This window comes from Adiantum capillus-veneris, chromosome 27 (assembly GCF_014529385.1).
Source record: "Adiantum capillus-veneris isolate H3 chromosome 27, ASM1452938v2, whole genome shotgun sequence".
Lineage (NCBI taxonomy): Eukaryota > Viridiplantae > Streptophyta > Polypodiopsida > Polypodiales > Pteridaceae > Adiantum > Adiantum capillus-veneris.
The window spans coordinates 122,865,801-122,881,854 of record NC_140957.1 but is presented as its reverse complement, the minus strand read 5'-3'; the positions used below and the strand labels follow the sequence as shown (position 1 = coordinate 122,881,854).

The following is a 16,054-nucleotide window of genomic DNA, read 5'->3' as shown; positions in this document are numbered from 1 at the left end:
GATTATAAAGAGACTTTTGCTCCCACTTGTCGTATGACTACTGTGCGTTTTCTATGTGCATTGGCAGCTCATTTTGGTTGGGATGTACATCAATTAGACATTGTTACTGCTTTCTTGAATGGTGACATATTTGAGGAAGTTTATGTAACGCAGCCTCACGATTTTTTCATAAAAGGACAAGAGGACAAAGTGTGCAGATGTAAGAAGGCTTTGTATGGGTTGAAGCAATCTCCTCGTGCTTGGTATGAGAAAGCTGACACTCATTTGGTTAAACGAGGCTTTCGTAACAGTCGAGCAGAAAGCACATTGTATGTAAAGCGTGAGGGTGGTGTACTTCTCATTGTGGTTCTTTATGTTGATGATTTGTTGATCACTGGACCAAATGAGAGACATATTGCTGAATTTAAGGCTGATTTGAATGCTACTTTCAAGATGAAAGATTTGGGGCTATTGCATCATTACTTGGGTATACAGTTTAAACAGTGTGATGGTGGTATTGCCTTGTGTCAGAAAAGTTACATAGAGACATTGCTATGTAAGTTTGGACTTGAGGACTGCAAACCTATTGCCACTCCCATGGAAACAGGTTTGAAGTTGAGTCTACATGATGTTGGGGATCCTGCTGATGTCACTCTTTACCAAACTGTTGTTGCCTACCTCATTTATGTATGCAACACGAGGCCAGATATTCAGTTTGCAGTCTCACAGGTCAGCAGATTCATGCATAGCCCAAGGTCTAAGCATTGGCAGGCTGTCAAGAGGATTTTCCGCTACCTTAGTGGCACTTTACGCCTTGGCTTGTTTTATCCCAAGGGGGGATCATTGCCGCCAGACTTACATGCTTTTTCGGACTCAGATTGGGCTGGTTGTTTTGATACGCGAGTGTCCACAAGTGGTTTTTGTTGCATGCTTGGGAGTTTATGTATATCATTGTTGAGAAAGAAGCAACCTACTGTGGCCACTTCGAGTTGTGAGGCTGAGTACAGGGCAGTCTTCACAGATACAGTTGAGTGTGTATGGCTCAGACGCCTTATGGCTAATTTGGGTGTTGGACATGACACTGCGAACACTATCTACACTGACAGTCAGAGGGCATTGGCAGTTGCGAGGAACCCAGTTTTTCATGCTCGCACAAAGCACATTGAGGTGCATTACCACTATTTTAGGGAGAGGCTCTCAGTAGGAGAGATCAGCTTGGCTTATGTGCCAACACAGGACAACCTTGCAGATCTTTTCACAAAGGCATTGTCTCGTGAGAATCTTGAAGCTTTCCGCAAAGCTTTGGGCTTACTCCCCTTTGTGGACTGATCATGTCCTCAGGGCATGGCACTTCCCTTTACTCATGTGCCAGCTCTCGTTCACCGCATCACTCCAGGGAGGATTTATTACCATATACATGTGGTAGTGATGTGTGTGAACACACTAGGACCACCGGGGCATTCTTTTCCTCTTTAGAAGGTTTTTTCCCCCGTGCATTGTATATACGCCCATCACTCTAGGGCTGTCTATCTTTCCATTGCACACTAAGTTACACACTCTCTATTGTGTGCCTTGAGCTTCCTTCGTCTTCTCCAAGCTGTGTGTGTTTCTCTGCAACCCTAATTCCAACAGTGGGAAAATTTATTTCGCAATTTAATTTTCATATTGCTCACATTGCTGGTAAGCACAATCAAGTGGCCGATGTACTTTCACGCCGACCAAAAGTTAATGCGGTGTCTATACAAACTCACAATGATCTATCTTCTATGATAAATGAGTATGCTACTGACCCTGACTTTAGAGATATAATGTCAACCGTTGTTTTGGGGAAGAAAGAGGAACCATTCACCTTGCAGGATGGTTATCTTCTCCACGACAATAGGCTATGTGTTACCCAGTCCCTTAGGGAGAAATTTATGCTCGGGGGGTTCATCATTCAGTTACCCCCTATATAATGTGCGTTCGTGGGGTATTTAAAAAAATCCTCTTTTAACATGTCTGAATGAGTAAAATGACCCATTTTTAAAGGAATTTTTCTCAAAATTGATTATGAAAACCCCTTATTTAAATGTATCTCTGTTAAATTGCCTAAAATTTTTGAATTTTAAAACCCCTCCTTTCGAACTCACATTATACATTAACATGATCACATAGTGCCCCCCCCCCCCCCCCACCCCCCCCGAGAATTTATGTATGAACCCCATGCTCCTCCTATGCGGGGCATAGAGGCATTCAACCTGCTTTTCAAGGAGTAGAGACGTACTTCTATTGGCGTACCATGAAAGTGGACATACAAGAGTATGTTTCAAAATGCGTGGTATGCCAAAAGACATTGCCTATCCCAAATTCACCATGGGAGAGTATAGCCATGGATTTCATCTTTGAATTACCCAAGTCTATCCAGGGAATACGGGAATATGGACAATAGTCGACAGGTTTAGCAAGCAAGCACACTTTATTCCTGTCAAAAAAACTATTAGGACACACCAAATGGAAATTATCTTCATATCACAGATTTTCAAACACCATAGATTTCCAACATCCATCGTGTCAGATAGAGGTTCTAGAATGACCAGTAATTTTTGGAAAGGTCTCTTTGAAAATCTAGGTACAAGATTGAATTTCTCTTCGGCCTATCACCCACAAACGGATGGCCAAAGTGAGATATCCAATTTTAAAATACTCGATTTACTAAATACTTGTTACCAAAGTAGATCAATGCCCACAATGGGAATAGTATTTATCTCTTGTAGAGTATGCGTACAATAATAATGTCCATACTTCTACGAGAAAATCACCTTTCTAAATCATTGAGGGAAGACCTAAAACTCCCTTGCTACTCAAAGTATATGGGAAGATCTTTGTTGCCAATGAGTATAGCCGTGACCTACAAGAATCTTTCCAAAAGATTAAGGAGGCTATATCCATCTCTCGACAAAGGCAAAAAGCTGATGCTGACAAGCATAGAAGGGCCTTAACGTTTAAAGAAAATGATTGGGTCTTACTTAAGTTTCGTCGCGATTAAGGCAAACAATAGGAAAAAATCCTACGGGCCATCAAAAGTATTATGCTAAATTAGTAAAAAGATACTATGGTCGTTTTCAAATCTTGAATCCAATCAATGTGATGGCTTATCAACTTAAGTTGCCCAACCATTGGCTCATACAGAATGATTTTCATGTGAGCCTACTTAAGCCCTACAAAGGAGCTCCAAAGGAGAGCCACCAAGTGAACCAATTATTGAAGACACTCCCAAAATTGAAGACCAAGAAGAGGTGCTACAACTTGAAGCTATCCTTTGACATGAAGACAAGGTACTACGACATGGTAAGATTATTCGATGGTATCTTATTAAGTTCAAAAGTTATCCTTTTAAAGATGCTAGATGGATGCAAGGAATACAGCTTAAGGATAGCATGAACCTTGTCAATGCTTACAATGCTACATTAGAGTAAGCAAATGTACAAATTTCTTTTGAATGACCAATGTTTTTGTTTTATAAGACTACATCCTTTGTGTGCACAAATTTTAATAGTATGCATACTTAGAATCATGTTTGTGATGACGACGTCTCTCAAACACCATGTAGAATTTGTCACTCTACTTGGGAGAATAAAATGGACTAAAGAGCAGACATGCTTGCAGCAGCTATGTCTCCCAAGCACCGAATGGATTAGTCATCCATCTTGGAAAGATGTCGTAGGGTAAAATGGGATCCTCTACCTGCTAAGAAAAATTGACTATGACTAAGGCTTTATCTCTTCTACCTCATAGTCGAGGACGACTATGATTTCAAGGGAGAGGTAATGTAATAAAATCTAATATCTAACCAACCCAAATGATTTTCTCATATTAACAAGGGGATGTAGCATGAGGAGCCTCTCTCCGTGCTTCCAGTATGTGATGTCCCAGTCGAATAGTGTACTAAAAGAAAGGGGCTCTTGGATGGTTGATTGAGGAGAAAGGGTCCCTCCAAAACCACTCTCTAGGATCCCACTGCACTTGTGCCTGTGGATAGCTCTCCCAGGCCCACAACCTTCAATGGCCTATCTCAAGAGTTGTTGGGTCAGGATCCATGACACAAGTCCTCCCACCACAGATGCCCACAACTCTGATCCTCTAAAAACAACACTCTGCAATATGTGGAGCCTCTATTGAGACTCTGTGTAATCGACCCTCACCCTGTAGCTCAAAAACTTGGAGGGTACAGTCTCTGAGCAAGCCCGAAATGTGATGAGGACCTCCAATCACATGAAGGCCCCCATCCATCTGGGCGCTGCTGACTCAAGAGGTGTAAGCCACTCAACTGGTATTGCCTCTGTGATGTCCTGGCACATGCTCTGCACCCCTCTCATGTCTTATAGCTCGATTCTTTGAAGCTCCTCTGACAAACGTGAGGATTGTAGCTAGTCACCTAAAGTGTGTCTTGGACCCTCTGCCATGGGACCCTAAGAGACATGAGGACTACTACCAACCAAGTGGCCTCTCTGAGTGTTGACCATGGGGTTCCAAACAAGGGGTTGTCTCAAGCGCTCCTCCGTGCATGTAGGTTGGTGCTGCTCCAAGCCTCGCTGCAGCTTCTCCCAAGATTGAAGAAGGATCACAACAATACAGTCATCTAGTCTCTTGCTCATGCCAACTCTGCGCATCTCTATGAAAATCCATCTGGTGGAAGGTCTCCAAGGGCCTCCGGCCTAAGGCACTCTAGCTCTAAGCCACGGAAGCAAAAACTCCTTCTAGGGCTCCTCCCTCAGAAGCAGTCCTCTGACAACAAACTTCCCAAGAAGGGCTCGGCTCTGATGTGCTGGGCTATGATTCCCAACCCCCCTGAGAACAAAGTAGAGTGATGACCTTCCAAGCCACTTTGGCCCAGGCTATGTGAGTCTCGCGCCCTGACCAAAGGAAATTCTTGATCAGCCTCTCTACCTAGCTGATGTAGGAGCTCAAAAAGATCCAGCAAGATGTAATGTACCACATAGTAACCAACAACACCTAGCTGGCTACTACAACTCTGCTTGCCAAAGAAAGTCGTGCCAACCTCTAATGTAATAGCTTCCTCCTGATGGATAGGAGGAGGGGAGCAATATACTGCTCAGGAGACAAGTCCAAGACAACCTGATAACATCTGAAACCCTCATTGTGTAGGTTAGCCTCCTGGCCCTCCAAGTACAAAGTTGAGTCGTTTGCAAACTCAGCATTTAGTAGCTCATTTCCCCGAATAGGAAGCGCTAAACCGCGTAAACCAACCTGCTGTGAAACCAAAAATTTTCTCATTGCCTTAGCATAGAACAGAAAGAGGAAGGGGGCAAGAGGGCATCCCTGTCTAACTAAACATGTGAGCATGAACCGATCTCTTTACCTCCTGCCAAAAGCACCTGATTGTGTGCACGTCTGTAAAGAGCTGACACACCTCTAATCCATGCATCTGAGAAGCCCATCATACAAAGAGTGCCCTCCAAAAATTCCGAGTCAACTCTATCGTAGGCCTTGTCAAAATTGAGAAGAAGTATCACCAGATCCTCATCATGGAGGCGCATGAGGGCAGATGCCTCCCAAAAAGTAAAGATGTTGTCACGAATACTGCACTCCTTGAAAAAATCTATTTGGGTCCCATGTATAATGCTCTCTAGAAGTGGATGAATCCTTCAAACTCAGAGCCTTGGCAAGAATTTTGTTGGCTGAGTTAAGGATGGTGATGGGCCACCACTGCCGAATCTCATCCAAGGAACCACCCTCCTTGAAAAATGAGGTAAATCAAGCCCTCACTTTTTGCTGTCAGGCATCTCTCTTATGTGTAAGATGTACTGAAAAGTGCTCCAAAGGTCTGAGCCAAGCAAGTCCTAGTAATCTAAGAAAAAAATGAGATTTAAACCATCCTCACACCTGAACAGCTACCACGGGGAAGTGCTCTGAGGACCATGTGGGGATCCTCTAGTTAAAGCGGCAACTCAAGCCTCTGGCACATATTCTTAGTCACAAGACAAGGCATATGTGCCCAAACCTGCTCTCTGCATGCATCTTGACGCTCCGACTGAGGGTCTACTGACAACAGGTCACGGTAAAAGTCGATAACAACTGCACGCATGTCCTCTGGCTCTGAAGCAATTGACCTGTCAGGCCTCCTCAATTGGTTGACACTGATGTGCGCATGACGGGGTCCCACTATCTCAAAGAATTCTCCCATAACCCTGTCACCCACCTGGGTCCACTGAGATGCATGTTGATGGAAAACAAACTCATGACGCCTCTCCTCTGTGCTGGCAAGCTCCTAGCAAGCCTACTACAATTGTTCCTCCAACCAGGGACTTTCTGGGTGTTGCTCCTGCATGCTCTGCAGGGAAGCAATGTCCCGTCGAAGACATTGCTTTTTCTCTCTCGTTGCAACAGCCAGGCACAAGCCGTAGACTCCTAAAGAAAGAACCGACTAAGTTGAGCAAGTCCAAAGGCCACTCTGTCAGCAGGCAGGAGAGTCCTTCGTGTCCAAGCCCTCTGTCCAAAGATCCACCACTTGCTCTCTGAGCTTAGAGTCCAGCAAGATCCTCTCAGGGATGCGTAGCATCGTGTTGCCCCTCCTCTGTCTATGTGTCACTGTGAGGATCACTGGTGCATGGTCCGAAAAGGATGTCCCAACCAAGATGCAAACTAACCCACCCAAGTCACAAATGCGGTCACTAGCATAGAAGTGATCTATGTTGTCGAACATCAGAAACCCTCATAGTCATACACATAACCGCTCCCAAGCTGCCAGCTCAGCCCCATGTTCTGTGACATGGCCACCTCCAATCCGATCAGAGGGGTCCTCCAACATGTTGAAGTCCCCCCCAACAAACCACTGCTCTACATGCGGCAAAGACTCCACTACCTGAGACCAGATTTCTGCTCGTGCACTTGCTACATTGGGTGCATAGATGTTCAGGAAACCCATGAGGCAACCATGAACCTACAGTAATCCACTGAGCTCTGCCTGGTACAATAATACCTCTGCTCACAATGGCCTGCTGCAAAGAATCTGCAATAGTCATACATACCCCTCCCTGGATGCCTCCAAGTCCAAATGCAGCTGACCAAAATGTCTCACAGCGACCACGCAAAATCTGACCACACCGTCTAATGTAGCTCTCACAAAGATGATGCTCATGTAGCATAAGAATTTCAATCTCACCACTCGCAAGGCATCTCTGATCAAGCTCCTGATGTAGCCGACCCCTCTGACACTGGAACTGAGGCCCTCCTAATCTCTGCACATTCCATGAGATGATCCTCATGGAGTCAGTAAGAGAAAACAGATGTTTTCAACATCAGTCAACCTCGCTATCTTGGAGACTGGTTTGGATGGGAAGTAATGCGCATCCGAACGACCTCTAAACAAGCGCGAATGGAGTGATTGTCCTGCCCAGGAATCCTCATGTACAAATACATAGCAAGGAGGGATCTGAGTGTCAGCAAACAAATGCACCACAATGTGTCTGCAACCCACTGCATCCGGTGGGGTCACGCTGAACTTGGCAAGAGGCCAAAGTGTCTGTACCATATTTTTCACCCCTAACTCCCCTGTGTGGTGTGAGAACTCAGTAGCCTGAATAATCTGGAGCCAGTCAAGAACTGTGTGCAGGGTCCACTCTGTAGGATCCCTATCGCACAACGGGAAGGAGAAACCCACCGTTGTGTCCAAAGCCTCGATGCCTCAAGATGCAAGAAAGAGGACGTGGACTCGAAAGCAATCCTCCTCCAGGTCAGGAGAAGAGTCACCCAGGAACCGTGTGAAGCTATAGTCGAAGAAGTCCCATCATCTATGAATGTCATAGCTAGTCACACCTCTAGGGACTGCTGCAAAAGGAAAAGTCTGCACCAAAACAGGCGGCCTCAGATGGAGCCATCCCTCCTAAGCCACATGGCTCGTAGAGAAAGCACTACCAAGAGATCGCCTCGCGGTGGACGTGTGTCCAGTCCCCTGCGCCTAGGTCTCCTGCGAGGACACGCCTTTGACAAATGGTCCATCTGTCTACAAATGGAACACGGATTCAGGAGACCCGAATACTCCACACTCTATCTGATTCAACCCCCACTCACCCGAGACAGCAATACCGCCTTCGGGAGGGAGTGTGTGTCTCGAACAAGAACCCGCACAGCAAGTAAACATGTGGCCTTGGCACAACTGAAGCTACAGTGCGCGGAGACTCCAGAACTGTCCCAAACATGGAACCAATCCTAGGAAGAAGAGGGAGATCTCACGTCTCAAGCCTGTGAAACAGACCGAGATCGGCAAGTCAGCCTCCTTCTCATGCACATTTGTAGTATGGTCAAAACCATGATGCCATCGTCTGAAGTAAGCTCGAGCTGCTCGCATACCGAGCGGGCTCATCGAAATCACCTTGGTCGTCATCTCTGGAGACTCGAACTCTATCTGGCAGTACCCTCTCTCAAGGATCTGGACATCAATGATCTTGCCCACATCGAAGAGAAAGCGGACCTGAAGTAGATCCCGAACCTCGCCCCGATTGAGCCGAGTGCCTATGATCTTGCAAATAACCAAAGTGTCTTGTAAGCGTTCCACTTCAACCATCAAGCTCGCTTTCTCTTTTGGCGAGATGTCGGGCCAGGGGGCTGCTGTAGAGTCCCTCTAAGGTGGAGCAAAAGCCGCCATTCTGTATCTACTGCTGAATCGAGAAGGGCGATGGTGACGCGGAAACCACAGAAGGCTAAAAAAATCACCTAACTGCGAGGTGAGAATGTGACGTGGAGGTGGATAAGGGTGAGAATGTGACGCGAAGGCACAAGGTAGGGATGGGAGAGCGCGGGGCTGAGGCTGGGGAACACAGGGTTGAGGCGCGGACTGGCTTCGCGCTGGGAGCAGCTGCGCACAAGGCAGGCAGCGCCGTGCCCGGGGGGGGGGGGGGGGGGGGGGGGGGCGGGGGGGGGACTGCAAGTGCGTGGGTGGGTTAGCAGCAACGAGCTCTTTTCGGGCCCTGGTTGAGAAGCAAACTACTGTTGAAAATAATCAGCTTGGCTGACATGATTATGTGCGTGATCATGAAACTTGATGTCAAGAAGTCGTAAATGCAATAGAAATGTTGTGTATGGTTACTTAGAACCAGTGAGAAGCCCACAACAACTTAGAAATTTGCATGAATAAACCACTTTTAAAGTGTATGCTTAGGCTTGCAAAACATCAATGAAAGACCATCTGGTCAAGCATGTTAGTGAAAGTAGGTGTTGTTTTAGCTGAACCACAACACACAAGCCTTGCTTGCTGAAAGTCCACAAACATATATGGCAACTGTTGCTTGCACGAATCGATTCAACAAGAATAGATGACCACTCCTAAAAATGTAGTTGAGATTTTCCATCGTGTGAATCTTGGCTCATCTATGAAAACTCCGCTAAAGATTGTTTTAGTTCTGAGAAGCCGCAACCACTAGCCTGCCCTGCAACACCGGTAGTCAAAATAATGGCAAAGAGAATCTGGCAAAAATCTAGTAGAGTTTGGGCACTAAAGAGAGTATGTCAACCAACTTGTGATAGAGAGACACATAGACTAGCTAGAAAACTATGACAAAAATTTGACCAAATTTTGACGATATCTCAAAATCATGATACCATAAACAAGCAAAAGACAACATATCAAAACTTGGGCATAGATTGAATTTGATCACACTCATACTAGCAATGTCGAAGCCAACTTGGCTAACGAGCACCTAATTCCATCTATACATGTTATATGGCTAGGTTGCGCTAAGGGAAACTCCAACGACCTTATCCACCTCATTCTCAATAATTAGACCCCAATGATTGTCTTCAAAAATCTATCAAGCTCCCACCTCAACCGAACTCGATTCTATCATGCACGAGAGGTGTCAATAATGAAGAGAGCAAAAAACTGCCAAAATGCATCCAAGTTGCTATAAACATGTCTATGTACATAGAGTATATATGTACATAAGTATGTATGTAGTCCAACATCCAAGGTACTGTATAACTCATCATCGGGCATGGATGAAAAACAACATCGGGGATCGATGCAACCCGAGAGATGACAAATCACGTGCACAAGAACTATGTGCTTAGACTAATTATGCACCATTAAGGCATACAAGTCTGCCAAACGCATCAATCGCAGCACTCAATTTTCTGCAAATAGGTGCTCTTCGGCTCTCCTTGGCACTGCCTTATTAACGAGCTGCCGTTCGATTGCTATCATGAGTTCCAAGTGGAAGGCAGAGATCTCACACTGTGCTGCTAATGTGCCCTTTTTTGCCTGAAAATTTCGACATGATGGCTTCAGCCTGCAGCTAAACTTTCTTCTTTGGGGAGTGGCAGCTCTGAGACTATTTGAGATTCCATTGGCAATTACGTTTGGCACTATTGTGGCTAATGGACTATGGTGCTGTTATATAGTTTATTAAATTTTACGTCGTATAGTTAACGTGTCGGCTGGAATAGCTCAGTTGGTTAGAGCGTGTGGCTGTTAACCACAAGGTCGGAGGTTCAAGCCCTCCTTCTAGCGTCATCTTTGAGCCAGTTATAGGCACAAATTTTGCTCTACCCAAACGCTAGTGTTGATGTGAGTTCACTGCTGTGTACCTTTGCCCTGCTCAACTGTTGAACATCAGAAAACTTTGGATGTTAGATGGTGACCACAAGTTTCATACGGCGAGGCATGTGGCTCATGAGAGGTTGACCTTGCACTACAATTGTGGAGGGGGGTTAAGACTTTGTTTTTACTCGTTTTAAAGGATTTACCACCAAATTGAGGGAAGGACAACATTGTCTTGGTGGAAGACTTAACCTTGATACATTTGTTTTTTTCTTTGCTTGTTTTCTCTCTAAGGTTTTTCCCTCTTCTCAGTTCTTTTGCACTATGTAGGTAGAGAATATATATTATTTGAAGCCATTAGAAGAGCCATTATTGAGTACACTTAGTGCTTTTCAAGAACAACCAGCAAGAACCATAGACATACGAGCACAAGCTATTGAGGCCAAATTTGAAGGCTTTGATTCTCTTCAGAGGGACTTTTAACCTTAACAAAAAGGTTGATAGATTTTTGTCCTTCATGAAAAGACTATGAATTCCAGATTGTAGAAGTGTAGGGGGCATCCGTTTACAAAAAAATCCTCTTTTTTTTTTTAACAATACCTTCAAAGATTTTCGTAGCATTTCGTTGTGTTTTATCTGGTAGCTTTGAACATAGGCTAGCTGGAGTGTGTGTTCAAAATTTGTGCATGCAGTGGCAAGGAGACTCTCTCTCTCTCTCTCTCTCTCTCTCTCTCTCTCTCTCTCTCTCTCTCTCTCTCTCTCTCTCTCTCTCTATAGCATGCAAGCTATGAGCAACACTAAGAAGAGCATATTGATCCAGTGTGATCTGCATATAGAAGGGCATGCAAAAGGCAAGGGCTTGGCATGCGGAGGGCAAGAGATGGGGAGCCTCGGGCTCGAGTTGACATGTAGTAGGAGGAATCTTCGGCTTAATACCTTTTATTTTAGGTGGATCCATTACGAGGTATATATTTATGACTTGAACACCATATATTTCTTTATGAAGGGGTGATTACCACTTTTTTTTCTTTAAGTCATCCTTCAAAATTGAAGCCGAGAAACTGATGGGTGGCGTGTGCGATGCGGGCATGCGTGGAGCAAGAAGGGAAGAGAGGAGATGACATATGAGTGGGTTGGACTACCTCTCATGATAGGTGGAGAGAGTTCTGTATTCTTGTATATACACAATGAATAAGGTGAGACTAAGTGGGCGTCGGTGGACATTGTGTCCAACCCAGGCTAAGGCATGTGCCCCAACACCCTCCCACTTAAAGTGGAACTACTATAGGAATTAGTAGAATATACATGACATAGGCGTGAGCTCTTTCAACTTACACCCATTGGCTCTCTCGAAATACATGCATGCCGTCTTGTAGGCTCGTATTTTTGCTAGAGTGTGCATGCATATCCTTTAGGCATAGCTCCATGATGCATAAAGCTAGTGTCAGTCATCGCAAAACTAACAACCCTCGCTACAAACGCTCCCACTATAGTTGCTATCTTGGGTCTCGATACTAAAAGGTTGTACATGAGACTCTCGAAGGCCGATGAAAACTCTGAAATATCTATCAACCACTCCTTCATATCCAAATCAATACTCAATTCAATCGCTACAAATCTATTCGTGCCAAGCCTCAATGCTAGGTGCATCCTCTACATCATCAGTACTACTTGTCACATGTCCTAACATTACCATATTAGCCTCTAGCATAAGTATATTAAAAAACTCCATATCATTCATTTTTGGTAGGACGCATCTTTATCCTAAGAGGATCAATCTACTATGTCTTGCTCATGATCGCTCTAACTCTCTATTTATAGACACACCGTGCATAACAATCTGAAGACATGTGAAAAAGTGTTGTCTCTCACCGACATGCCCACAACTAAATCCAAACCAAACCGCCTCGTAACTCAGATACATGCAATGGATAGAACAAGCCACTTCGGGCTCCCCTCGCAATCACTAGTGATCTGCAATGCATCTGAAAAGACTACTCTCCGAGCAATATACGACATCCACTATTTGTTATTTGTCTCATTGAGATCAAACTATGTCTTAGCCGAGGAGCATAACGCACATAGTGAATTGTATATGATGCACCATTGGGAAATGATAGGTAGCCAAAAGTTTTTGATTTACAAACACTTGGCACTCATGGCATGATTTGGACCAAAAATGAGCATCTCTTATCAAAGAGGGCCAATAGTAACCTTCTCTCAGAATACAAAAGACAACCTGGTCCTTGCTTTGATGATCTGATTCTTCATGGTGGTAAACGTATATCTTCTTTATGTGGAACTCTCCTTAAAATGATATCCTTGCCACAAAACCTATTTCTTCTTAATATGGAACTCTCGTTAGAATGTTATCCTTGCCATAAAACATATTTCTTCTTTATATGACACTCTCCTTAGAATGCTATCCTTGCCATAATACCTCAGATCCTCACCTACCATTGTGTAATTTCTTACTTTGCAGCTATTCTCTTACGTCGAATCTATGACATGCCCTTTGGACATTGACCTTTCATAAGAAATACTTCCACATTTTATAGAAACTCCCTTCTTGCATACAAGGCTTGACAAGTTAAAGGAGCTATAAAACCACCAATTTGTCCCTAGCAAACTCATTAGCTTTTGTATTTTGCAAAATCTGCTTGATGCCATAAAATCATTTCTTTAAGTTGTCTTTCTTAACTTTCTACAAACCCGCAAATTGCTTTTGACTAGCAATGCATCCCCTTTCTCTTCAATCCAAACTCAACACACTGCTTCAACCCAAGAAAAAGAGAAGTACTCAGCCTCTGCTGCTTTCAACTTCATTAAGATCATAATCTCTAGAAAAGATCACATCTCTCTTTGGATTCTTAATGATCACCCCACTGCTTGCCTTTCAAAGTACCTTTCTATATGCACCATCAAAAATCATCACATAAGCATCAACAACATCTAATTTCTCTTAGCATTATCAACTCTCCCCTCCCTTGTGTACCACTATGTCAGCCACGTAAATTTTAATAGAATGATCAACTTTAAACTCAAATTCATACTATTGTAGCTCCATGTTCCACTTTCAGGTCTCTTTAGGATGCACTTGTTAGGCTTCAAATGTTGCACTACATTTGGCAAAAGTTTTGATGTGGTCAACACAAAGAATTTTTTTGGCTAAAAATATGTCTTAAACTTGAGACAAGAAAGAACAAATGCAAATACCCTCTGTTCCATTTCTGTGTAGGAGGACTCACATACATTCTTCATCTTGCTCTCAAAATGGTTCTCTTTTGGTGGTCCTGGACAATCAGGGAATAATTACCCTCTTCATCTCCAATTGTATCATCTTCCTTGTAGCCTTCATCCCCTACCTCTCCCAAAAGGTCGCTCTTCTCTTTGATTTTGATCCATCACATTACTCCTCAACTCTTGCAACTGTGTGGCAAGGTGATGCAAAGCCCTTTTTGTAATAGGATAAGAGCCTTGGACCATTCGAGAGATCTCCTGGTGGTACTTGGGATGCCACCCCAAATTGCATCAAAGCACTTTTAATTGTTTCAAAAACTCTTGAAGACATGTATATCTTGTTGCAAGCCTCTCAACTTTGTTGTTTCTTTCCAATCCCTCAAACCACTCTTTAAATTTCCCTTTTAGTGCAAGAGGAATATAGGAATCTTCTGTTAATGATATGCATGCCAATGGTATACCACTCAAAGTTAGCAATCCAATACTTCACATCTTCCCTTCTTGTAAACATTGGTCAACTCCTAAGGCGGTCACTTTTCACATCTTCCTTTCTTGTAAACATTGGTCAACTCCTGGGGAGGTCACTTTTCAAAATGTCTATCATATCATGTGAGTTAATCAAAGAGGGTTATTAAGAGTCCAAAATGTATAATTTTATGTATACATTAGAGGGGTTGGGGCTTTTTAAAATAGGCCTCCGAGTGTAAATACAACATGTATAGTGAGGTATTACTTATCAACTCTTGAACTCACATGATATAGGAAGTTTTTGATGAGTGACCACCTCGATGGTCAACTAGAAGCCATCTCTTTGAAGTCACCTTCCCTTATTCCAAAAAAGTTGAAGTCTTGTGCTTCAACTACACCAGCACCTTCACTTTAAAGGATGCTAAAGCTTCACAGAAAAACTACTTCACTTGGGTGTACAACCGGAGAATTTTGCCTCCCTGGCATGATTATCAAAAGATGATGGAGCAAAAGACACTATGTACACACTCAAACACACTTACATCTTTACAAAACACAAGGAACTCTCTTATTTTCTTTACCTCACACAAAAAAACTCAAGGGTTCAATGAAAAACATCCCCACACTTAACTCAAGCTCTAAACTACAAGCCCTTGCCTCCCTGCAAACACTGCAAAGTGAGTTGAGTTGATCAAAGCTGTGAACCACAGATGATGGCCCCAAAACACACAAATAGGATCATCCAAACACAAAACTCCATCCACAAGAAGTCCCCTTTCAAAGCATCGCAAAAGCAACGCCAAACTCCACTCTGTTGGACTCTTTGGTGTAGGCTCAACCCCAATGGCACCGATACAGGTTAGATTGTCTTGCAGGATGTCGTACCTTCTTCCCTCAATTCCTTGCACATACATATTGAGACCTCAAAAATTCCATAAATTGTTCCAAGTGCCAAATTGAAGAGAAGAAACCCTAGTTCACTCCCTCAAACCCTCAAAAATGGAAGCAAACAGGTTGGGAAACCACTTAAACACTCTAAAGAAACCCTAATTTTGTTTATAGGCAAGGGCTCAGTGCTCTTTGGTTTAAAACATTTGTTTTCCTCAATTTTTGATTTAGTAGTTTGAACAAAAAAAAATTGTCCATTTTTTCTAGATTCTTTCCCATCAGTCCACACATGTGGTTTAATTCTCAGCAATTTTGCTACTGTTATGATGCATTGGATGGGTGTAAAGTTTTAGAGTCTATCATTTGAGAAGCTACCTTCATTTGTTATAACACCTCAGAGCCTCCACTATCAAAATATCTTTTTATTATTCAATGTGAATTCAAGTAACATTTAAATAACCCTCTTCATATACATATTTTCATGAATTAAGTGAATCCTCTTCCTTTAAAACCTGTAGAGTTTTTTCCAAAAGTGATTTTCAAAACCATTTTTGTTGATGTAAACCTAAAACTTTATTGAAATTAAGAAAAACTCTTAATGGAATTCATGTGCAGCTACATATTTTAAGGGTGGATCCCCCCCCAGGATGGCACAACTTTGACTTCCAATTTTGGCTTCATACTCTCCCATGTAAGAGGATAGGGTTTTCAAGGTGCAGGCTTTGCTTTCTCTTAAAGCAATAGATCCCATGCTACGATCGAGAGCCTTGATATCAAGGTTCAAATGATCGTGTTCCATGTTTTTCTTCGGTATTGGGATAGGTTGATAGGTTGTGCTTTCCTCTATCGCATTTCTTATTACTTTCCATAATTCCTTTGGCCATGTTTTCTCAATCTCTAGGATAAGTGCTATCAAATATGACCTATTGTCATCCATGGTATTTG

The 16,054-nt window shown here is 43.4% G+C and overlaps 1 non-coding gene across 1 annotated transcript; it reads left to right on the top strand.

Moving 5' to 3' along the window:
• Positions 1–10,409: 10,409 nt before the first annotated feature.
• On the top strand, positions 10,410–10,483 carry TRNAN-GUU (transfer RNA asparagine (anticodon GUU)). Its single transcript has one exon. It is a non-coding gene; the product is annotated as a tRNA-Asn (tRNA).
• Positions 10,484–16,054: the final 5,571 nt, after the last annotated feature.